At 35.9% G+C, this 26,656-nt stretch overlaps 1 protein-coding gene across 2 annotated transcripts in view; it reads left to right on the forward strand.

Moving 5' to 3' along the window:
* The window catches only part of LOC122800750 (protein tilB homolog), a 517,374-nt gene that overhangs the window by 274,738 nt on the left and 215,980 nt on the right, over positions 1-26,656 (forward strand). The window lies entirely within an intron of this gene.

The raw sequence follows: 26,656 nt of genomic DNA on the forward strand, positions 1-26,656 counted from the left end.
AGACCGAAAATCAATTACTGCAATAAGAATAAAGTGCTGTATCTGCTGATCAGGACTATGATTTTTGAAGACTTAACTGTCACATAATAAAAGGTATAACTACAGTAGAAAAAGACAAAACTAATTTTTCTAATTCAGAATTGTACTCATTTTACAACCTACTTCTACGAATTCCAGTTTCGGTATGATGTCAGCCATTTCAGGGAGATTCCCATTCATTATATGAAGGTATTTAGAGAGGCCCAATGTGCTGTCTCAATTCATCTCATCTCTCAGCATTTCCTCAACCACACTTCTCGTCAAACCACTATGCTTTTCCTAGGAGTCTCTGTACCGTTTTATCGGATAACTAATGGATAGACCATTGCTGAACAATGGAAACCCATATTACAGCATGTTCCAACCAAATACTGACATACCAGAATGACAAGACAATGTTGTTGATGTCTGAACACAAGAAAATGGAGTTGAACCCAAAGACGGTATCGCCAGGTTGGTAAGGAAGTACCAAAATTTTGTATGGAACCTATAATATCATTGAAGATGGGAAGTACTATGATTAATATGATGTAAGGGGTAATTAGTGGTGAGGAATATATGCTAGAGAGATTATTGGGAGTGTGGGTAGCTGTTGCTTAAAAGCCAATAAAGTAGATAGGATATGGTTTTCCACTGTAAGACCTGATCTGACTTTAAGGATATGCTGTTGACCAGAAATTGTAAGTGTACTTGTGCAGAACCCGGGTCAGTATCTGATGGTAATGCCCATGCATTTAGGGTTAGGGAAACCCAACAATGTGTATACTCTTGATTTGTATAATCTTGTTGCTACAGAAACCTACATTGTCTAGGATTATTTGTAGATAGCAAATTAAAATTCAGCAAATGTGTTACAGCTGTTAGGTTTAAGATTAAAAGAATAGCTGATTCAGTTCTTTTTATTTATTTATTTATTTATTTATTTTAGTTTTTCACCCCCTTGTGTAAATTTTGATTCCACATTTTAGAAGTTGTATTAAGTTCACACCTAGAATGTGGTGCTTTCCTCAGTGCTGGATATACAGCAAGATATGGTTGAGTTTCAGATAGTCTAGCAATCATGGAAAAGAACATTTACTTAGCAAACTCCTCCCATCACCTCATGGCACCTGAATATCAAGATGACATTTTGGCATTAAGCCAGTGGCTAAGAGTGTGAAGCCTCATCATGATCTGCCTGGTGTTATGCATCGAAAACATTGAAGGAGTTTACTGTCACTTTGCTAAGTATGTACAAAGTCTCTCCTCTCTCTTCTTATTCCTGTCATTCCAAATTAAAAGTCTTGAGCCTGTTTTCTCTTACATGTCTCTTGCATGTCAATGATTTATGGAGTGCTCTAACACTAGTTTTTCATGCTATTAATGACAAATTCTTTGAAAATGCTTTGGGATATATTTTTCATCTAGGGATTTTTGTTTGCAAGGTGATTTTAAATTACAGATTTTCATAATACACCACAAAAATTGGGTTAGTCTTTTTTTTAATAGAATTGCTTATAATTGTAAACTTCTGTGTATACAAGAAGGCTCCTCTTCACCCGTCACCTTAAAATCCACACTGGATATGTTTTTAGTAACAGTATATTTAGTTATTGACTCCTATAGATTTATGTCTCTTGGTTTGGTATGCATGTAAAGAACCAATGTGCCTATTGTAATGGCAGGGGCTACCATTATGTGATAGCTACCAATCAGTAATCTGAGGGACAGAGGCTACATTTAATGATCAGCTTCACTGCTCATATAAATATGAATAAACAACAACAAACAGAATGAAGGTATACATGTACATTAATATAAATCATTCTAAATAGCTAAGGAAGTAACATTTGGCCTTAAGCATGTGTAGAAAACACACAGTGCTGCCCTGGACAATGGGCCCAAACCATCCACACTCCAATGCTCTCCACACTGAACCACTTATATTGCAGAATTATAGGAAGCTGATTTCCACCTCAGAGTGAGCTGCGTGCCTTACAGTATTAAATCACACACACACACACACACACACACACACACACACACACACACACACACACACACACACAAAGTACATCATTTACAGGAGAGGAAAATAATACCTTCTTACCATAATGCATTCTCTCTCTCTTGCTTTATGATAGTACTGACATCAACTAGAACTAACCTAACAAATTTATTTATTTGTTTTATGTTTGTTTACTGGGAATGTCCAGCTGGGACAGAGCCCATTTTCTGTGAAGACCTGGGGAGATATGCTCCAGATGCATGTCTTTGGAATGTGGGATAAAACTGGAGCACCTAGAAGAAACCCATGCAATCACAGGGAGGACATCAGACTCCGCACAAAATGCACCCCAGCCAAGAAATGAACTGAAGAGAAAACTGGAGCACCTAGAGGAAACCCATGCAAACACAGGGAGGACATCAAACTCTGCACAGAAGGCACCCCAGCCAAGAATCGAACTGGAGAACCTCTTGCTGTGAGATGGCAATGCTACCCACTGCACCACTCTGCCACCTAAATACAGAGCTATCAGTTACTGTTCTACTATTAAAGTTCAGTCAAAATATAAGAACTGATGGTAGTGTATAGTTGAGCAGTCTTTATCTATTTCATAGATGAATGTCACAGTCCTACACCAGTAGGCAGGGGTACCCTTTTATTGATTAATAAATAAATATAATTAGCAGCCATAGACTTTTAAAGTAAATAAATGAAAATCTTTACTAAAAGAAAATCCAGTAATACAATTTGAGAAATGTCTATATATACAGAAAAAGCACAGTACTATACACAGGAATGTTAAATAAAGGGTTGCAAGTGACAGAAAGCTGTACAGGAAGAGATGAAGCTTAATGTTCCTTAACTAAACTCTGACTAAAAGTCAGCAAGTTTGCTATCTACCACCATCAAAATGTATAATATTACAACAGCAAAGCAAGCTAGAAAAAGTAATATTTTCATGGATGTTAAAATAGTCCACAAACTCATCCAAAGAATCACAATAACTGCTCAAAAATAGCTTTTTTTGAGTTGGCACTTTCTGTGATGATCTGAAGTATTGTCGGCTGTGCCAGGAGAAGTAGGACAGTGGCTGTGTAACATATGCCAGCAAGCTAGCTAGAATTTTGTAAAGAATTACCTGTCATTTGTATATCAAACTGATCTGTGCAGATGCATGTGTTGAAAAATGCATTTGTAAAGTTGCTTGTGTTAAACATGTATCAACAGTGTGTCCTGCTGGACAGAAAAGAAATATACATTTATATCAAACCGTACTGTTGTAACTGAGGAAATGTATATATGTTAACAGAGAATACTGTAAGAGAAGAGGTTAATCTCAGTCCAGCTAACTTTGAAAATAGTGTGAAATTAAATTTCTTAATCTAGGCCATGAAGATTGTATCTTACAGTTCTGATTGCAGCCAGAGCAAAATGTCTGGGAAAACAACTACTAGGAAGCCATCTGTGTTGTCTTTAGCAGTGAACTGTTGCTACTCTGGAAGGGTAGAAGTTTGGAATTGTTTTATGACTTCTAGAAGCTGTAACAGATCTTAGCAAAGCTGTGTGTGTGTGTGTGTGTGTGTGTGTGTGTGTGTGTGTGTGTGTGTGTGTGTGTGTGTGTGTGTGTGTGTGTGTGTGTGTATGCATTAGTGACACATATGTGCGAGTTTCTGGGTCAGCTGCTAAGAAAGGGGGTAGTATGGGAACCAGATGTCAGATGACCAGATGTGTGTGATGTCATTCTGTAATTAATCACAAAAATGATATTTTAATACTAGATGAAACTGAAGTCTCAAGGCAGACTGTTTTTCTGGAACCTGACAAAGAAGGACCCCTTACCTACTTCATCTTGTCTTGCTCTAGTAAGTGATTGGGCAATATTAATTCTTTAGATCAGTCAGGAAAATGTAGTGAGATTAGTTAAGTACTGTTTTCTGTATCTGTGTGAATCTATTAATTTGTGTTATGTTACTAACTTCTGTGATTGAAACTCTGGTGTTTATTATAAGTAGATATTCAGTATTTTCAATGTATTTTATTGTTTATTATTAAATATATTTAAACTTTTCATTGTGGTCCTTTAGAGAATGTTTTAACCTTTGAGAGTATTTATATCTATTTGGTGACTCTGTGGACACTCCTGAAAGTCTTACTGCATTGGTCAAACACCGTCATTCGTATTGATATTAATTTCACTCAGTATAATTGGGTACCCTTGTAAGAACCTTAGAGTAGCTGGCTTTGGAGTGTCTGTTAGCAGTGTAACTACCTTATAGTCTGGGCAGAAGGAGGCATAGCTAGTAAATCTGTGCCAGCCTTTCCCAGGTGTGTGTGGGTGTGAAAATCAAATCACCAAGAGTGTGTGTGTGAGCTGTTTGGAGTGGGGACACAAAGCACTGGCTTCACAGTGAGGGTGCTGGAGGACTTGGCTTGGACATTTGGCCGAGAACTCAACTCTACAGCTGTGCCAGTGGGAATCGTATTGGGGACCTGGAGGGAGACAGAGAGAGAAAAACACAGACCCCGCACTGAGTGTATTCCCTGTGTGCTCTTAGGGGAAATTGTGCTTGATGCAAAGAGCTGCATTTGGAAATACTGTGTGTACCTATTTTTATTCCAAGTAAACATCTCTCTCCAGTATCAGTGGTGAGGATTCAGGCTCATTGATGGCCCAAAGAGGAGACATAACACTTTGGAACAAGAGGCGAGTCTTTCACAGCAGTGGGATCATTCTACTTCACATCTGGAGTGGGTGTCCTAGGATGGGTTGTCACTGTAACATATGCAGGTAGTATAGCAATATGCAAGCAGAATCTCCTTTTAAAAAGTCTGTAGAACTTCCATGAGCCTATCATCCATAGTTCAAATGCAGACAATGTTATTTCTGTAAAGTTCTGTGATGTACTGCAGAAAGTGAGGCAGGAGCTAAGTCCTGTCTTTGTAATCTGAAAGGGTGTTTTGTTGTTTATTCTATTGTCACTTCATAGAGAAGAAAGTCAGTTTCACCATTACATTTTACTGCAGTCATACAGCAAAACATTTTTTTCCAAATAGTTTTGCACTTTCACTGAAAAAAACACATTAGCAAATTTAATTTTAGGTTCTGTACATATTTCATATTTTACAGCCCTGCTGCATCATTACTAAAAAAAAAAGTTTTAGATTTTATACAACTTGTACACACTTCACAATTTTGCTGCATTCTTATTACAGAACAGCTGTAGGATTATTTGTAATCCTAACGCATATCACAAATTCCAGAATATAACTCTTAGCGTTTTTGCAGGTGCAACAGGATAGGCAGAGGTATCAAAATATCCATAAAGAAATACATAGAAACAAGGAAAAAGCAGTTCAGCACTAGAAATTCCTTGTACACTAATTAATTAATATGTGTGGTATAGAGTATAATACCATACATCATCTATATTCCCTGTGGAGCTTGAAGATTTTCTTCCTAAATTTTAGGGTATATAAAAGGGAAAAAATGATTATAGGGGCTTTAACCACCCTCACCCCGATTCACTGTATTACTCTGTATCAAATAAATGCGACCAAATATTAATTGACTAGCTTATTCAACATAATTTGGAACAGATATTGTGAAGTCCAGTAGGGGTGGCAATATCTTAGGTATACCCATGACATACCTATGATCTTTCTGGTCCTGACCCATGGTTATGCCCTCTGTAGTTAACACAGATCGTGATGCCTTCATCTTTAACTTGAGTAAAATCAAACTAACTTAGAAATAAATTTCAGTGTAAAATATGTTGCAATAGGTAATGTGGTTTGAGACTACCCTCAGTGACCAGGTATATCTACTCAGCATACTGTTCAAGTTCCACAACATTATTATCTTCTCCTTGCTTTTAACAAATCCTAGAAATACAAATATACAGGTAAATTAAAAAAAAACATTGGTTGATTAATAAAATTAGTAGAATATGTGACACGAAAAAAAAACACACTGCTTATGTTATCCTTCACAATGACCCTAATCATTTATTCAATACTATTGTCATTCTACTTTCATTTCTTCACCCTGTGTGTCTCTGTACATTAAAATTACCGAATATTTTTATCACCTTAATTAAGGAATTAGTCAATTCTGAAAGAGCTAGATCATTTTTTTCTGTTGTGTGCCTCGTAATACATTTTTGCTAATCCATATATTTTAATAGGTGATTAATTGGTAGGCAGTCAGTCTTTTCACTGATTTCTGTCCTTAAAAATGACAGGATTGTTTCTTACTCTTTTGAAATCAACCTATGGTTTCTGTCTCAGTCTTAATCTTTTTAAAATTATACTGTTGCAACTAAAATTACTCCAGCCTGAATTGTAACCTCAGTAATTTTCCAAAACCTGATTTAACAACTAAGAAATACACAATGATTCTCTTAGTGTGTAAATTCAAAACAAAAAAAATCAAATAAAAATATGCTTCTCCGTACTCTACTGTTCAGTGCTTTCATTCCTTTATTAACAGAAACTTCGTCAGAACAAGTAACACATCACTTCCTTCACATTAAATAAAAACAAACCTCTAATTATTAATTTAATTAAATCAATATAAATTAAAAAGCAGCTAGCTTAGAAATAAAAATGCATATAAAATATCTATACATGAAATCACTCTCTAAAACAGTAAATATAGTAAATATAAATGCAAGTTCATGTAAATATATGTACACAAAAAAAGTCAATTCATGTATTTAACTAAAACTGAAATCTTGGTAATCAATTTCCTTTATGTATAACTATAAAACCTCACATTTCACATTACATTTTATCAGCTTTCAATGGTAAAATACTATTTATACATAACGTATCATTAATTCATAGAGCTTGTGTAGCATTAAGCAAAATCTACTAGTGCAGCTCTCGACACTCAAGATATGTTTCCCAATTTCCCACTCTAATATTTTTTTGCTGCTTTCTCCAAAATGTAAAGAATTAATTTTTTAAAACCTTTGCATACTCGTGCATGCTTACTCAGGGCATTTTTGTCATTTTTTTCTTAAATTCATAAAGATGTTGGTATATTCTGTTTGTAATGGTTTGTTGCATTTTTTCCAACATAGAAGGATGGGGCATGATACAAACATAGCTGCATACACAATCCTTGCCATTGCACCCTGTTCATCACCACCACAGAACCACCTTTGTCTACAGGTCTGATAACAATACTTTGATCTCATTGTAAAGGTAACAACACCTGCCTCTCTTCTAGAATAAGGTTCTCAAACCCTTTTCACCTATGATCATTTCTTAATAATTGATAAATCTCTTCCTCAAATAACAAAGTAAACACCTGCAGTACTAGGTGGTTTTGTGATGTATATGCACTGGGCTTCCGAAATAATTGAATTTCAGTTGTAGAACTTGTGGAGTTAAACATGAGTTTCAAAGTTATACTTCTCACAAACAGTATGAGATCCACTGTTGTGTCTGATAAATCTGCTTGTTGGGCAGGTATAAATGTTAAGCCTCTATTCAAGACTTTAATCTCAATGTCTGTTAGATGCCTGATGGAAATATTCCAAACTAGAGGGATGGAAGAGATGGGGATTGACAGTGGTGTATCAGGGACAAGGAAATGTAATGGGTGTTCCTTTTACAGCTTTATAGATTAATCCTTGATATTTGTTCATCCTGGAGATGATAAAGAGTACACTTTTAAAGTGCAGGTAGACTGCATTACTAGAAATTTGTAATTTGTAGGTTGTTCAATGTAGGCAAGGCTAATAGACACCTATGGCAACAGATTAGGGATCATCTTTAGTGTGCATGTAAATGTCTGAACTATAGTCACTGGCTAAACATATGAATGAAGGGGGCCAGGGGCATGAGTTTAAGTTTTTGGTTCTAGAAGTAGTAGGTGAAAGTGTGAGAATGGGGGATATTGTTAACGAAACTGAGTATCTGGAGCTACGTTGGATTTTAAAGCCTAGATCGCACCAGAGATTAGGCTTGAATGACTACGTCTATAAAGCCTGTCCTCAATGTGAGGAGATTGAGGCGGTACTATATCATTCTTCATCACAGTGTTGTATTCTTATTTTTTATTTTTATTTTTGTGGCATATTTTGGTTTTATTTTATACTGTTTTTACTCATGGATGCATTTACTATGTAATATGGGATCTATGTTATAAGATCGATGATTGAAAACATCGAACACCATATGGTCGACAGCATATGGTCGATGTCTTTAAATATTGAACTTATAAAAGCAACAAAAAGAAGAAAAAAGTACTCTAATGGGTTTAAGCAAGGGGGCACGCCCCCGTGCACCACCCACACCCCCTGCTACTTAAATATACAAACTCTTAGACCGCACTACATTGCAGTAAATGGAAATCTCCCCTTATGAAGATTTCCGTTTACACATTCAGTGTTCTGTGCTTTCACTATTCACATGTCGACAATATCAGCTTCGATATTGTCGGCTTTCGAGAATATAATATAGACCCGTAATATGTTATAGTGTGTGATAAATTAATTGAGTGAGTGGGTTGTGGTTTGTGGCCCTGTGTGACTGGATGCATCTTAGCAACGTGGAATGCTTTTACATCTCATTGGCTGATGTAAGAATATAATTCAGTGGTACATTTTATTTATTTTATTGATGTTTTGAGGAGGCATGGTCTGAAGAAGCAATTGCATTTGCGAAAGCTCTTACCTTTAATTAAAGTTTTTGTAGTATGATATGCATTCATTCTTTATTTGGATCTGTTTTTTATGATTGGAGTTCCTTTGTGGAATTTCTGGAATTACATGGGCTTGGGCCCTACCTGTATTTCTGTGCAGATAGAGTTGCTGTTTTGTTTGGTTTTTATTTGTGTTTCTGCACAGTTAATTGCCAGAGGTATTTTGTTTTGTTCTTAACATTATAATTTACTTGCCCTTAGTTTCAGAACTGAGTTGATCAAAACATGGTCATTTAAACCTGGTAGGGGGGGTGGCATCCAATTTTAGTTGCCATAATAATTCCTTATACACCAATCTTGTTTCCCAGCTGCTACCCCCTATGATATATAATTACTGTTTCCAAAACAGCAAAACTAAACTTGATAAAATTCCCTCAGTTATCAGGATGTTTAACTAATCCATTACTGTAGTTCTAATATCATAATAGTGTTTATATATCTGCTTTCTCAGTGTTCTTTTTGTTTTCAATACATAAAAGCAAGGACATGTATTATACTTTGCATTGTACACTAGACCTTTACTTCCCCAGTGGCCCTTCTGTAATGTTACTGTGGTCTTCATGGTATTCTGCAAGTTTAAATATCCCCCTACTGTTTGTTAGAACATTGGTTACAGTTCCCACATATGTTCCTTTGAAGCTTATACTTTATTTACTGCCAGAGCCTTTAAATTATGGGTTGCTTTGTACACAAACTTTGGTTGTTCCCCCAATATTTTATAAATGGGTTTGTCAACCCTAAAGATGTTTCAGTTTTTGATAATATTCTTCACACAAGATGAACCCCTATTATACTGTAAAACTCATGTTATCCCAAAACTGTTCATTAATAACCAAATATCCTTCACAGTTCTCAAGCTTACCCAAGGTTAGCCCCACTCCCAAGAGTGGCTTTTGTTTTGTTTATCTTGCCTCAGTTACTTGTTCACTAATTTCAACCACCAGTTTCTTGGGAGTAACATCTATTAATGAACATAAGTTCTAACATTTTTGTTCATTGATAAAGATGTGATAGTCTGACATCATCCTTGCCAGCTGTATAAACTGGTCCTTAATGAGGCTTTTTTTTCAAGGAAAAGGATGGAAACTTTTATAGTGTAAATAATCGTCAGGTTCCTGTATATATTATACTTAAACCCGCCTTTAACTGTGGTGATTGTTAAAACCAGGTAGTTAACCCATTTTTCCTCAAATTTCAAAGTAAACTTGAGAAAACTAGTAGTGTTAAGTAAGTAACTTCTATATTCAGGTATAACCTCTTGTGGTCCATTTCACAAAAAAAAAAATATCATACAGTAAATACAAATATGCAAGTCACAGTATTTGAAATATTTAGAAGGGAAGATATATTTTCTCCCCTATCTTAACATAACCAAATTTACAAGTATTGGGACACAAGCTGCACCCATGACTACATCTTTTACTTGATAGTAGATCTCCCCTTTTAAAATATATAATTATGTTCCAAGACATTATTCATGAATTCCATAACTAAGTTGATGTCATTTTTTAAAAGGAATCTACAGGTAGTAAGTGCTTCATGAAGTAAACCAATGCCTTACTCCCTTGGAGTAAACATAAATAAATCCACTACAACCACCCTAAGGAAAACTACACATTTTCACCATAAATAGTTTTTAATTCTGCCAAGAAAATCCCAAGAGTCCTTCAAAATGTGTTGAACCTCGCCACATAAGGGTTTCAACATCTTGTCTATATAGATTGATAATTGAAGGGTTTTAGACACCTGGGTAGCAACAGTTGGTTTAAAAGAAGGTTCAAAATTCTTTTTGTGACTTTTGGGAATCCCAGATATGGTTGATATTATCAGATTTGGCTTCTTTAAAATTTCAAAACGTGGTTTACTAATTCTTCCTTGTTGTAAATTATCTTCCAAATATAAATCAATACGCCTAATGGCAATATTAACCTCATTTATAGACACTTGAAAATATGTTATAATTTTAAAGTATCCTAAAGATTTCACTAGAATAATCAGTGGAATTGAATATAACTCCTCCCTTACTGGGTTTCAGAATACATAACGATTTATCAGTCGTCAACAATATAGAATTGAACCTGCTCATCCTTATCTAAGTTGTTTTTCAAATACCTTTTTCCAAGTTATCCAACTTATAACTATCTCACATACATACCTTTTCAAAGGTGTGGCTTAGGGGATATAAGGTTGGGTTAAATGTATTTTTCTTACACAATGTTATTTTCTTTTTTTTTTCCTCTACTCCTAAAAAGTACACAGCCAAGTTTAATTTTCTAGAAAATAATTTTAAATCTAAAGTAGCATCAGTCATATCACATTGCCTTCTATGTATTTTTTCTTCAAACAAGTTAAAATGGTCTACTGTAATATTCAAGTGACTGTAATTAAATATGTGAAAACCACTGTGTATAACCTGAACCTCATTATTGTCTATAGTCAAAAATTTACTTGTTGATTTTGTGTCAGTTGTATTTAATTGCATCATCTCCTTTCTTTCCCTCTTCCTCTGCTTCTCTTGTTTCACTCCTGCTGTTCCATCTCTTCTTGTCAGTGAGCTTCTTTGCTGTCCTTTCTGACCTCATAGTGGGGGTTATTCTAAAGGGCTCTCTAAATTACTGTTATATTTGTGATTGTTCATGTTAGTGTTTATGTCGTTGTTCCCACTTGTTTTCAAGTTTGAACACCCATCCCCATCATTATCCCACGAAGGATACGTTTTGGGTGCAGTGTTGTCTTTACTGGAACTCTTACCTACTGGATATGCTGTTTTTGTGTTATATTGCTTTGTATCTCTCAGTAATGTTACCTTATTTTTATCTGTCTGCAATATTTATATACTTTAGTAATAACATTATTGTATGTTTCCTTGTTTGCTGTAAACAATAAATCATTCTTATTTTTTGTATCTAAAGAATTAGCTTCATAAATCAAAAATTTTATTTTATAATCATTGTGTTGAACCAAGGCTTTCATCAACTCAAACCGTGACTGTCGAACATATCGACCAACTAATTATAAAAAGTAGAATTTTGTCCAATCATGTTAGGAAATGTGTACCACCTAAGCCCTTGGGGAACAATACTTAAGTACAAATATTCATTAAAGTATGCATTGTCCAACAGGAGTCCATGTATTTTAAAAAGTTTGTTCTCAATTCAAAAGTAATTACTTTGAGGGAAACAAATTTAGAGTTTAGAATTCCTTGTCACCAAAACACCATGTGCAAAGGAATAACTCTTCTTCAACAAGTTAAAAGTATTTCTTGCTCGTACCTGAATCAGTACAATAACCTGTACCTTATTGTTTCTCCATCTTTTATACAATAAAGCCCAGAACTACCTGTTTTCTGTGAATTCCACTCTGAAAAGTGTACTTGCTGCACTCTTAATTCTGCCCATCAGAACAATCCCAAGAACATCCGCCAAACCCGATTAGTCCCACTGCAAGTGTCCTGTTTAGGAAGTTGACAACATAGTCCAGTAAGTCATGTTAACTGCTCCTTCATGTTGAAAATCCCTGTTCTCAAATCATCAATATTGGTTTGTACATCTTTCCCAGAAAACAGTGACCAGCTTCCTTCCTGTGTTCCCATCGATCCAGAACTAGAACTGTGCAAAAATACACAAGTAATCTCAAAACAAACACCTGTGTAACCACCAAACAGAGAACTTTGTCCAGTAATGCACAGAATATTCCTCACAAAAGGAAAACCAGGTGGAAACACAGATCCTATGGATGGCAATTGGGAAGCAAGCTTGGAGTATAAGGAATTATTATGAAAACAAAAATTGGATGCCACCATCACCCCAGATTTAAAGACCATGTTTCTATCAACTCAGTTCTGAAACTAAGGGCAGCTAAATTATAATGTTGTTTAATTTTTTTTTCTCTTATTAATTCTTAAAATGTATAATCTAAAATTACTAATGATTTTAACTTCCAAGAAGTATATTACGTTTTACATCTTTCCTGGTCTTTATTAACACAAATGCCCATGATCAGTTAGTGCACATTTCAACCAGATTTTCAACATACTGGAGCTTCTTCTCCCCAATATGGGAAAGTGCTGCCCCCACCCATGTCACACCCTCACTGGTGAGGCCAGATCACAAAGCTGTCTCATTTGAAATAAAAATCAGCTTGGAAAAACCAGCAAAACCTGTTAGAAAGTATTCTAAAGCAAACTACATCCTATTAAGTGACAGTATGTCAAAATTCAGTGTCCTACCCAACTCAAAGTTCACAGCAGCTTATGGAAAATTATTCTCAGAAACACTATAAATATGTAAATGGCTGTGGAGAGGCTGCTGTACCTACCAGAAATAAGCCCAAAACAAACCCCAAAAACAGCACTGGTGGAATCCTAATCTTAACAGGGTGTATAACAAAAGAAAAAAGCCATGGCCAAAGTCAGGAATAGTAACTCTCATAATGACAATAGCTCACTAATAAAACTAAACAGGAAACTGACAGGACTAATTTAAATCCAACAAGGCCAGTTACAAGGCTAAGATAGCTTCTCAGGCTAAAGACAACCACAAGGAATTCTACATCTATGTGCGAAACCTCAAAAGTAACATGCAACAGTGTGCTGAACTGATAGTAAATGGCATCACCTTTGCTGAGCTCAAATTTTACTCCTCACCCCCCCCCCCCCGGCACCCCTTGTGAAATCCCTACAGCATAATCCCTCCAACCATAGCTGTCAACTGTACAGATTTTCGCAGAATATCCAGATTTTTGCCTCATAGTTTTGACTTGTTCCTCATAAAATTTGTGGTTTGCTGGCAAATCACTATGGCTTGAAGTCACTAAATAATGACATACATTTGAGTTTCAGACTTAATATCATTCAGGAAATGCATGCTAACACAAATCTTGTTAATCTAGCAACTTACTAAGTTTATAGTTGCAATATTTAAAATCTGTCCCTATTTGTAGGCCTTTGTCCCTCCATTGTTTAGTCTTTGTCCAGATTTCTTGCACTAAGTAATTGAGAGGTATGCCCCCAACTATCAGCAGGGGACAGGTCATAGTGGTGCTCACTAAGGCTGAAAATACAGTCTCAGTGGAGCCTCAAAACAGGCTACATACCAAGTAAATGGAGGATGGCAACAATTATACCCCTAAACAAAAGTGGACCATCAGCTGACCCAAGAAGCTACAGACCCATTAGTCTGACTAGTCTAATATGCAAAGTCATGGAACGAATTATCATGGAAGTGATCAGCAAGGACATTGGCAGCCCACAGGCACTGGATCAATCTCAAGTTTGGTTTTGTCAAAGAAAAGTCATACCTTCTTATTCTGGTATACTTCTTTGAGAAGGTAACCAAGGCAACGGATGAAGGGAAAATGATGCATACTGCCTACCTAGATCTGGCTAAGGCATTTGACACCATACCCCACTTAGGTATTGTGGACAAACTCACTGAACTAGGCATAAATACCTTCACAGCTCTTGCCAGCTGGCAAACAGATAGGACTCAAGAAGTCAGAATTGGTAAGACCACTTCCACCAAGGGTCAAGTCACCAGTGGAGTACCACAGGGCTCTGTGCTGGGCCCACTCTTGTTTGTCAGTTACTATGTGGAAGTTATGGCTAATGTTGCAGATGACTGCAGATTGGGAGCTATCATAAATTCCACCCATGCTACTAACATCCTGCAAGAGGGTCTAACACAGACAAATGACTGTTGCTAAAGCCATGGATTAAAACCGAATGCAAAGAAGTGCATTATATTGCTTTTTGGGAAAATGTCTACCCAGGCAAATTACTCTGTTTGTAAGATACCCCTAAGACTTGTTTGAGATAGTTATAGATCTGTAGATTACAGATGTAGACAGTAATCTAACTTTGACTAGCAGGTAGCCAAGATAGTAAGAAAATCATTCTTTGTCACCCAGCTTATAAGTAAGGGTAGAACATCAAGGTTTAAGGACGTTATAGTACCACTGTACTTGCCCTTTATCAGACTCAACATTTGGAACGCTCACAGAGGTTCCCCACCAAGAAAATCCAGGGTATTAAAACAATGCCCTATACATTTCACCTTAGAGCCCTGTCTCTATACTCGTTCTCCAACAAGTTGAGAGGCAATCTGTACTTGGTATATGAAGCATCTTAGAACAAGTCCTGATGGAGATTTTGAAAATCCACAAAGTGAGCAGCACCAGAAACACTAGCTCTAGGGGTTTGAACTTTGCTTGTGACTTAAACAGAACATGCTGGCGAGGTAAATATGTGACTGAAAGGATCCCCAGGCTCTGGAATAGGCTTCCCATCCATGTGTAGCAGAGTCCATGCCTAAACCTATTCAAAGGTAGGCTTAACCGTTGGATGGGAAATTGAAAATTCATCCCTGGATAGGCTGACAGTAAGCATTCCCTACCTAACATTTTATACATTCATCCCCAGGCTGGCCCCCATATTGCTTATAGACTGATGCCAACAGTAAACTTTCCCTAACTAACATACCCTCCCACATAACATTTTAGCAACCCCTAACTAACATACCCCTCCTAACTAAATGCCTCCCCATTAAGATGCACATGTTACCAGGCGATGCAGTTGCATTGGGTTGCGTGGGTAGGCCCTGGTGGTGATTAACCTAGTATATACCTGTGATCCTATGAACTTATATATTTATTTACTATAGTTATTGTTTTAGAGAGTGATTACATGTATAGCTATTTTATATGTGTTTTTATATTTTTAAGCTTGCTGTTTTTTTAATGTAAAATTATTTGACATAGATTTGGTACTTATTTAATGTGAAGGAAGTGAAGTGTTACATGTTCAGATAAAGTTCCTGTTAATAAGGGAATGAAAGCACTAAACTGTTGTTGATCTAATAAATACTGGCATACAGAGAAGTGTGTTTCTGATCAAAACCAAATTGTATGTAGGTGTATTTTTATTTTTAAGGAACTTTTTGTTAGCTGTCAAACCTGTATCATTAGCATACTTTTTATTTTGAAAATTAAAAATTGAAATGCACTCCGTCATCACAGACAGTGAGATGAAATTTGGTCAGTCTGAATTCCTGAAAAGTAGGGATTAAGTTATGGACTGAGTATAAAAACAAACTTACTACTCAAGATGTATGATCTTTTTCAATGCTTATCTTACTCCTGTGGAAAAAAAACATCATCTTTTTCCATCAGCTTCTCCTTCTTACCATGCATATGGTTACTCTAATACGGACATATTATATGTTTTCTGGCCTTATCCAACCAAAAAAGCCACCGTGGGAATTTGTAAATAACAAAGCAGTTGGAGTAAAACTGATTTCTATTAGCTTGTCTTGACAACAAGTTCTAAACATAATCTGTTAAATATGGGAACTACTTTAGTGTAATTATATATTACCTTTAAGTGGATTTGCCTACAAAATGGAAGTTAGAGAATTCTAATGTATAACAGCAAATAAAGCTTGACTAGATTTCAAAAACAGTTTTATTGATTAGGAATGGTCATGGCAATTGCTTTGTTTGATAATATCTGTGTAGATTCCTACTAGATTATCAATGTATGTTTAGTTCAGAATGTAAAATATTGCCATATTTTAATATGATTGTGTTTCCAGTCTAGTATGTAACCATAGAGCCTAGATACCTACTGGATCAAAGTTATATTTTCTCCTGTACCCTGTCTATTTTTGTTTGTATATTTTATTTTATATTTTATATGTTTTGTTATGTTGCATGTTTGTGTTTGCTTGGGCAGTGCAGTGGTGCAATGGTTAATGTATTCACCTCACAGCAAGAGGTTTTCCAGTTTGATTCTCAGATGGGTGCCTTCTGTCCGGAGTCTGAATGCTGTCTCTGCATTCGTGTGGGCTTCCTCCGGTTACTCCAGCTTCCTCCCACATTCCAAAGACATGCATCCGGGCATTTTTCCCTGAGCCTCTACTGAAAATAGGCTCTGTCCTTTTTGGACTTTCCCGGTCAACAAATGTTAAATAAATAAAATTTAACAAAATGAAGAGCTTGTTTCTTATAGTTGTTCAAAGTTATAATAATAAAAAGATTTATGGTAATAAGTCTAGCTTAAATAAACTACAAAAACTGTGAACTCTGTTTTGTCCTCATCATGTGAAAACCATAATAAAATGTTATTTAGTTATATCAGAAAACTAAAAATGAAATACTGTGAACACAAATTATCAGTAGATGAAGATACTGAACCATAGTGTATAACAAAGGAAATTGTAAAAAAAAAATGTATAAACTCTAACATAAATAGAGACGTATATCAGAGTACTGTAGTTACAACGTAAAATATTATATAGCTATAGAGATGTATATCTACACATTGAAAATGTAAACTGTTGAAAGGCAACTGGTAGAACAGCAGCCTATCGAAAAATAAAAAAAGAAAAGCATTGCTTTTTGCCCCCTCTGCACCTCCCACACCCCATGCTAATTGTATATACCAACTCCAAGACTAGACTACAATGAGAAACTTCCTGCTCCCCACTGTACCACAGTCTCAGAAAGAAAAAAAATCTGGTACATTTGTTAAGCTGAATTTCGATCAGCTGTATCAGCATTTTTTTTCTGTTCAATGTCTTTCATTTCTGTCAAAGTGTAAGTAACTCAGCTATAGACTTAACTGCTGCAAAAAGTCAACATTCACAGTGGTTTCCTGTACAGAAGCAAGGACAACCAAAATAACTCTGTCAGACAAAATGTTAGCATATGGGCATGACTGTAATCCATGGTGAAAGGCTTTATTAGTACCGGTTCATTAATTGGAGGGGGGGGGGGGTCACATCAGGCCCAGATACTTTAAGACCCATCAACCTGAACAGTATTCTTTGCTAAATCATCGCATCAGATTGGTACTTATCCAGATGACACAGGTAAAGTGCTTCTTTGAGGTACAGAACCATGTGGATTTGTTAAGAGACCTTGTCTCTTGAATCTTGTAGCATTCTCTGAGGTAATATCATTACTTGATGAAAGCCTGATGGTGAGGTCAAGATATGCAACATACACTAAGGCATTTGGTACAGTTCAGCATAGGGAAATAAATGACATATCAAAAGCAGTAAATGTGAAATCATACATTACCCATTTTATTAATCAAAACACTGGTTAAGAAACAAGGCACAAAATCTTAAGGTATTGAATGCATATGTACCCCTGCAGAGGTTATCAGTGATGCCCAGTGTGGTATTTACTTAAGCCTTTTTTTGTTTGGACTATTCTTAGACATAAACATAGGAATCTGGTATTTACTTGAGCCTTTTTTGTTTGGACTATTCTTAGACATAAACATAGGAAACTGGATATGGATAACCAATAATTGTAGTAAAACTAAAAACTGTCTGCTTCTACTGACTTCCAACACCTTTGGCCTGGCTCCCAAGCAAAGCTATGAAAGTCTCTGTTATTTCCATCTTTGTATAATGTGTTACAGGACCAAGGGGTTTAGAAACCATGTGGCCTTTATCACTGACTACTATATTGTGACGCAGTGTGTAATATGTGAAAGGCACTTGATGCATGCGTGTCAGTCAGTTGACAGTTCTTTTATCGAGTGCTGAAAGATTGAAAAATAAAGAGGAAAACAAGTTTTGCCAAACCTCAGAGGTAAGCTTTTTAGCGGGGGGAGGGGCTGTCTGCTTGCATCTCTCATCTGGGGGACACCCCCAAACCCCAGCTTTAAGTATACCTAATCCTTGGTTGCACAACAGTGGATAAAAAACTCCACTGTTGATGAAAGTTGTTTTGCTCAATTTTCTGTGATTGTTCAGCACTTGATAAAAGTGCTGTTCATTGGATGACAAGCACCTTCACTTATGTTGTTGTGCCAGCCCAAATCATTACTTTTGAGAGTAATTTGTTGCCTTATTTATGAATGATTAATAGTTAAAGTGTATTTTTCTATAAAAGTTGAACCATTATTTGATGTGTTTTAAATAGTGGAATGCCATTATGACTTTACTTCAGTTACGCTAAACCATATTGATGTATGTTCATTTTTGTTTTTGGGTTATATACTGAATCTGCAGTGTTTTGAGACACCAAGTCACTGCACTAAATAAATAGTGCATAACACACTGCCCTAACTACATAGTGCTTAAAACCCTGAGAAGATTACTACCTTAAATCTCAAACTGTCTTCAGCTCCCAACAGTGGAGCCCAAATTACAGGCTGTAGTGAAATGAGACAGACTCACTAAGAGTCTTATTATATGTTCAGTTGGTGCAGATAAAGATTATTGGCCTACAAGGTCTGTTTCCTAAAATTCTGTAGATGCAAGCAAAAGGTGGTGATAGCATATGCATGTCTGAGTACAACATTTTTGCTCTTTTTTTCTGTAACATTTCTTCCCTGTCAGTGCAACTATAGGGTGGCGATCTACACCTTTGTAAGTCCTAGCTCTTAAAAATCTGCAGATGCCAGCAAAGGGGGCAACAGTATACCCATGGTAGAATGCTACATTTTTGATTTTTTTCCCCCCTGTAACCTTTCTTCCCTATTCCAAGTGATGCTTGCCCAGCTATACTTCTGTAGCAGTCATGGCAGTATATTTGTACTTGCTGCCATAATAAGAACCATGCTGCCATGCATCCATTTTTATTTAGCTATTACTTCCCTAAACCTACCCAAAAAGGTGGCACTGTAAATGAGCCCATCAAGGTGTATAAATATTTCTTATCTGCAACTCATTTGTATTCTTCAAGCAGACTTGCTTCTTTTCTAGCTGCTGCATGCAAAAGTAGGTTTGATGAAACCCAACAGATTTATGGGTGAAAGCGCTTAGTTTGTTCAGTGTGTTTTAATAAATGGCCGGTGTGCTCTTGACAATGTTGTGGATTTTTTCTTATTATGTTCTGGAACCTAATAAGAAAAAATCCACGACACTGTCAAAAGTACACAGGCCATTTATTAAAACACACTGAACAAACTAAGTGCTTTTTGTATTATCTTGTTTACTCTCTTCCTACATATCCTTAGCTGCCACAATAGAATCATTTTTAATCCGTAGTCCTAAGTACTTCATTTTATCATGTCCCCATAAGTAAGGATATTGCTGAACCAATTTGTGTGTGGGTACATAATTTACTACTATTGCCTTTGTTTTAGCTTCATTAGTTTTGTATTCTGAAAATATTTGAAACTGTCTCAAAATGTTTCACAACACTGTAATTTCTCTTTCTGGTTTGTCAGGTATAAAATAATATCATCTGCAAGTAGAGCCAGCATTTCTTGACTACCACACCAGTTATATCCTTGAATTTTTGATTCCCTTGTTTTCTTTACCAGTGGTTCTAAGTATAATGCAGATAACAAAAGGGAAAGTGGACACCCCTGCCCGGTTCCTCTGCTCAAGCAGAAATTAATCACTGTGCTTGTTTTTGAATACAAATAAGCTGTCATTGTATAATCAACAATAATCTGTTCTTTCCCAATCAGCACAGCTTCCGTCTTCATCACAATGCTGAGACAGCTCTGACTCCATTATCCTCAATTACTGAAAAATGAGAGTGGAACATAGTGGCCAACACTCTGTGCTGATCCAGGAGAGACATCCATGAATGAAAGTTCCACCCCCAGGATCTTTCAGAATATTACCCATCTGTGTGGAATATCCCGACTAGATCTGTTTGCCTCTGTCCATAACAGACAGTTGAAAAAGTTCTCCTCCAGGACTCCTTCGGGAAAAGCCGGGATGACACAAGCCTTTTCCATCCCATGGTTGGGAATGTTCCTTTATGCCTTTCCCCCTTTCACCCCTTTCCTCTGATAACCAAGCTTCTTTTAAAGATACAGAAATAATCTTGGTAACTCTTTTTCTTTTTAGTCCAGGCAACTTTGTTTTTCCTTTGTTATGAAAGTGGGCAATGAGAATTTCCTCATACTTCTCAACAGAATGGATTTACTGAAACAGGGCAAGTACTCTGGGATCCTCCCCAACCTAGTAAAACTACATCTGACTTCATGGATGATGGATTTATGATCTCCCTGAAGCACTTTATTATGAGGATTAGAAACAGGTATTAAAGGAGGCTAAGGAACATGCTACTAGTAAGTCTTATGTAGCTAAATCAAAGAGATGTACTAGTTGATGCAACAAGAGGAACCAGGATCCTGTCAATACTGACGATCTTCTGGTTCTCATGTCTGGCCTTTCATATTCATCTATTAAAATAAAAATTTCATCTTGTCTGACCTTAGATCCCCTTTCCTACTTATTTCATTTGAAACAGTTTTTGAAAGCGGTACTACAGAATTTGTTCAATTAGAAAAGAGGTGAATCTTCTCTGCAATCTTAACTTTTTGTCATAGGAAAACTTGCTGTTTTACCTTCTGACTAGATCATCAAGCTGATTTAAAGTTCTTAACATGGGAAACAGTTTTACTTATTGCCCGACTTTGGCTACGAGAGTATCTGAGTTCCAAGCTCTTATAGTGACACAACCTTATTTTACCTTTCATAGGGAAAGGGTAACCTTAAAAAGCAACCGTTCCTTCTTGCTAATTGTAGTTTTTGAATTCACTTTAAATCATTGCATTTGTCTCTCCATGTTCTTTTCTGAACATCAATAAATAAATAAATACATAAGTAAGTAAATAAATGAGAAAGAATATCAACTCAGACGCTACATTGCATTGACAGGACAAAAGACTTTAAGGCATTTGATCAGCTCTTCATTTCCTTTAAAGGTGGGGAGAAAGGACAACCACTGTCGGAACAGCCAATTTCCATATGGTTATTCCATGTCAACCAACTGTAATATTCTCACCATGGAAAGTCCTTTTCTCAGAAGGTCAGTGTTTACTCTACCAGAGCATCGGCTACTTCTAGAGTGTTTTTGAAAAGAGTGGATTCTGCAAGTATTCCAGAGGCAGCAATTTTGTCTTATGTACACACCTTCACTAAACATTATAAGACTGATTCCTTCTCCAGTGCAAGTGTAGAATTAGCTAGGACTTTTTTCCAGGGGCACCTGGACTCTGACCCATTCATGCCTAATTATGTAGGCTTTGGCAATTGCCAGATAATGCTTACGCTACTGTAACAGTGATCCAATAATAAACACAGTACAGTTGTATAAGTAAACCTTACCATAACAGTGGATTTTGAATAGCTCATTTTTGCAATATTAACACTCTCCCTCCATCCGCCTTCTCTTTTGCTTCTTTTGTTGGTCTGCTACTGGACGCTATCCATCTCTCTGTCTAATCCTTTGGCTGTTGGGGGTCCTCTTATCCCTGTTGCCTACTTTTTCTCCCTGCACATAAGTATCCAGAATTAGGCATGAATGGGTCAGAATTTGGACTCAAACCCTCCCTTTTTGTGAAAGCTGTGAATCTTGGCACCAGTATGTCTCGTTTTATACTAGCATGTCCTTATACTTTGTCAGATGTACAGTGTGCATGGAATGGGACAAAAAGCTTTTGAATGTTGACCAGATGTCTGATCCTTGGTAGGATATGCCCCATATAGCTACTGCAGCAGTGACCTATTTACATATCTACTGTTATGGTAGATTCAGCTCGGATAGTATTACACAAAAACATATAAAGTGACACAAAAGTGGTAGAACCAGACTAAGAATGACTAGCTTGCAACAGAAAGAGAACATATATGTGTAAGTAGAATAATAGATAAGCTTTTGTTCCCTTTTTGTGACTGTTGGATTGTTTCCATGTTTCCAACATGACTTTTGCCATTCTTCAGAAAGCATTAAAACATTAAAAACTAAGGGATTTACATAAGCAAAAAAGATGAATTGGAACATAAAGAAGATAGAATGTCTATGCACTAGTATTTAGAAAACACAAATTAACATGGAGCAGTGATTTGAAATCAACTGTTTTTTGACAATAACCCTAGAGCAACCAAATTGTTAGCTTAATGTTTGAGGCGACAAAATATTGAAAGGATGGTAACTAAAATAAGAATTATGAGAATGGGAAGGTGGAAATGGACCCTGGAAAATGTATGGATGCAATGGATTGTTATTACAGTACATTGTATAGTACAGGAAATGGTAATACGTTAGACAATTACATCTTCTCAGTTAATAGATGTAGAAAGGAGGACATTAACATCAGAAATAAAGGGAATTGAAATTAAAGAAGCAGTGAGAAGCCAGAATAAGAAAATCCCTGGAAGTGATAAAATTCAATGTAAGTGTGTAAAGGAAGGGGCAGGACAAAATAAAAGGCTGGTTAGTACTTGTTAACAAAGTATTTCTGGGTGGGGATGTGCCCTTGACTTTAGAAGTAGCAGGGGTAGTTTCAGTAAACCAGGGTAAAGGTTATTTGGATTCTACACCATACAGCTCCATTTCACTTTGGAATCACAACTGCAACATTTTTATAATTATTTTGACAAAAAGAATGGGAAAGATGTTGCTAAGAGCAATAGGCTTAGATTAGTGTGGGTTTATAGCAGGTGGGAGAACATTTAACAGCATGAACCCGTATGATTCAAAAGGATGGACTGAACAATGATAATAATAATAATATATTATTGCTAATAGCGTTGGATGCCAAAAAAGCATTTGATAGAGTGAGCTGGAAATTTATGAAGAGATCTTTTGAGGCACTTGGATTTCCATAAGCATCATCAATATATAATATTTGCAGAGGCACTTAGTCACAGAGATGTGTGGCGGTGAGCTCTCTAAAGCATTTAGTTTTATAACAGGGCCTAAGCATGGGTGAACAGTTACTCTTTCCTTTCTATTTAGATCATTAGCCAGAGAAATTAGAAAATCAAATACATTTGAATATAAATGGAGAAATGCTAATGAGAAAATAATTATTTTTGTGGACAACATAATAATATATGTTGACAATCCTGACCATAACATAACAATTGTATTTGATAAACTGAAATAGTTTACTAATATTAGTAGATTAAAGTAAATAAAGCAAAAACAAAGGCTGTAGTAATGAATTATATACTAGAACATGACATGGTACATAATTTCCCCTGATACTTGGGAATTTGATTGAAATGGGATGTTGAGCAAAATAATTTGATTGTTGTTTGTCTTTCGGCTTTTCACGGTTAGGGGTCGCCACAGCGGAACTCCGGTCCTCTAATGATTGGCAATTGTTTTTTATGGTGTCAAGTTGCCAGCCCGACGCCCAACCTTCAACGAAGGCATGCCCATTCAACGCATGTCTTTCGAACGCCCACTCGACCGCGAGGAGGACATGCAGACTCCACACAGAAGGCACTCCCAACCCAAGCTGAGAATCGAACGGGAGAACCTCTTGCTGTGAGGCAACAATGCAACCGCTGCACCACCGCGGAAACATTGCAAAATAATTTGATTAAATTACTCAAAAGATGTTAAGTAGGATAAGACTATGGAAATTGTTACTTATGGATATTGACAATAAGATACAAGTGATTAAGAGGTATTTGGTTCCTCTGATTCTTTTTGTAGGGCAGGCTTATATGTATAAGCAGAGAGATCAGATATGGAAGAATAAAACAAAAGGATAACAAAAGTGAAAGATTGCAATTGGAAAAAATAATATTGACAAAGGAGCATGATGTTTAAGGCCTTCTACAACTGGAGATGTATACCATATGGCCATTCATCTTAGATTAATATATTTTATTCAGGACTCGAAATATTTGCCCTAATGGATGCATGACAGGTATAGTGCCAGAGGCAATAACCTGATTGTATGCAAGCACTGAGGGCAGATTTGGGAAATAACTATAAAGAGCATTATGAACAGCCTTGTATACATAATACTATTAAGCAAGCCTTTATTTTAAAGAAGTTAGACTTGGAAAAATAGCCTGTTCTCTATATAGTAATAAGAAAACCACTGAAGAAAATGTAATGATGATTTAAAGCAAAAAGAACAAATAGGCAATATTTTGGGAACAGTTGATAAAAGCAGATGAAATAACACAATGGGATGAAGCTAAGCAAACTTTTGGGTTATTGAATTATTGTGATCTTGCATATACAAGTTGAATGTTAGGAATGAGGAAGAAATGCGGAGACTGGGTAGTACATTTTTTAACCACAAATAGATTTTATAACTGAGGCCAAAACAGAAATGGCAAGCCAGAAAAGAGTAATAAGTAGAGCATGTAAGGCAATGTTAGATTTGTGACGTTAGTACAATATAAAATAAAGAAATAGCATGGAATGAGTGATTAAACAAATATATTTCAGATGATAAATATGCCTTATCCATAAATATATAACTAATTTGAGAAAATTTTGAATTTTTGCATGGAAATGTTTGCACAGACATTTCTATACTGCTACAAGGTTTGAAAAAAAAAATGTTCCCGCAGACAAGAGGAATATGTTGCAGATGCGAAGGTTCAGAAAGAGATGCTTGGGAGCATATACTTTGGGAATGTATGAGCTGATCCAGTACAAAAATTAATTCAACAATATGCTAAGTTTTATACTTGGAAGATAATGTAACCTCCATATAGAGATGTTTTTGCTGAGTTGCTATCTTTAGTGTTGATAGTGGCTAAGAAAGCCATAATGAGAAGATGGAAAAACACAGCTGCACCATCAATAAGACAGGTAAAAATATGACTACAAATATTAAAATATAGAACCGAGAACTATTAGATATTAGGCTGAGATTGAAGAAGGCATTAACATGGAACAAAGCATGTAAGATTTATATATTTTTAATAAAGTAGACTGCAATATAAAGCATGAAGTCACCGGTCTATTTTTATAATTTTTGTAAATAGTAAAAATAATTGGTCACTATTTAATTCCTGATTTCAAATTATGTTGTAGTGTTTTAAGTGTTTTTGTTTAAAAACCAAAGCTAAATTCAATTTTATATTAAGACTACACAAAACAGATGTTCATTATATATGGATTTACATGGTTAATAATGACAAGTTATTGAAAGTTAAATGTAAGCACAGATTGTTAGACATGAGGCTAATTTATTGATATTATATAAACATATAAGTTTAAAATGGTTATCAGCAATCAGTGTTAAACTAATAAGTACACCATGTTCTAAATTTCTCTGAATAATGCACTAATTCCTTTCAGTTATTTTTCTAATACCATTGATGTCTAATGATGTCCAGGGGAATAGGTAGTGGGAACTTTGGAAAATTTTCGGTCTGATCTTTATCATCTTGTAGTTCAAATGGAAAATGTCTTTCAAGGAACAACCTTTTAAGAAAACTACTTTCATGTTTAAAGGTGTCATCATCACTAACTATACGGCTTAGTCTAATAAGTTGGCCATTAACTAAATTTCACTTCATGAATGCATAATGCTGACTATTATAATCTAAGTCATTATTTGAAAATGTTTTATTCCTATAAAATTTAGAAAGAAAAGTGCTACTAGGTTTATGAAAGTAAAGTTCAATATCCAAAAAATGGACAGTTGGTCTCATACCTGAAATAGTCAAATTAAGGACTAATACTGCCCAGTACAGTTGTTAAAAACTCTGGTAATTCAGTTTCTGTCACTTGCCAGATGAAAAAGTTATTGTCAGTAAAGTATTTCTATAAACACACCTTTTCAAAACTGTTAAAATGAATCAAAATATCCATCTCTCAAGAATTTAAAATCAAATTGGCATAGGCAGGGGCCATTTTGGCCCCCATCGCTGTGCTCCATTGCTGATGGAATATGATGTCCTTAAAAACAAAAAAATGTTTTCCAGCATGATCTCCAATAAACTGCATGCTGTATTGACCCTGATGTTATTCATAAATGTGTGCTTGGTGAGATACTAGTTTGATACCTTCAACATGGGGGAATGCTTTCATAAAGCTCCTCTGTGCCAGATGTAACTAATAATTTGTCATCTTCAAACACTTGATACATGTGCAATTCATTTAAAAATACCCAGGAATCCTTCAGATAAAATCTGGAACATTGGACTAAGGGATTCAACAGGAAGTCAAGGAACTGT

Source organism: Protopterus annectens, chromosome 4.part1, assembly GCF_019279795.1.
Source record: "Protopterus annectens isolate FY-2018-M chromosome 4.part1, PAN1.0, whole genome shotgun sequence".
Classification (NCBI taxonomy): Eukaryota; Metazoa; Chordata; order Ceratodontiformes; family Protopteridae; genus Protopterus; species Protopterus annectens.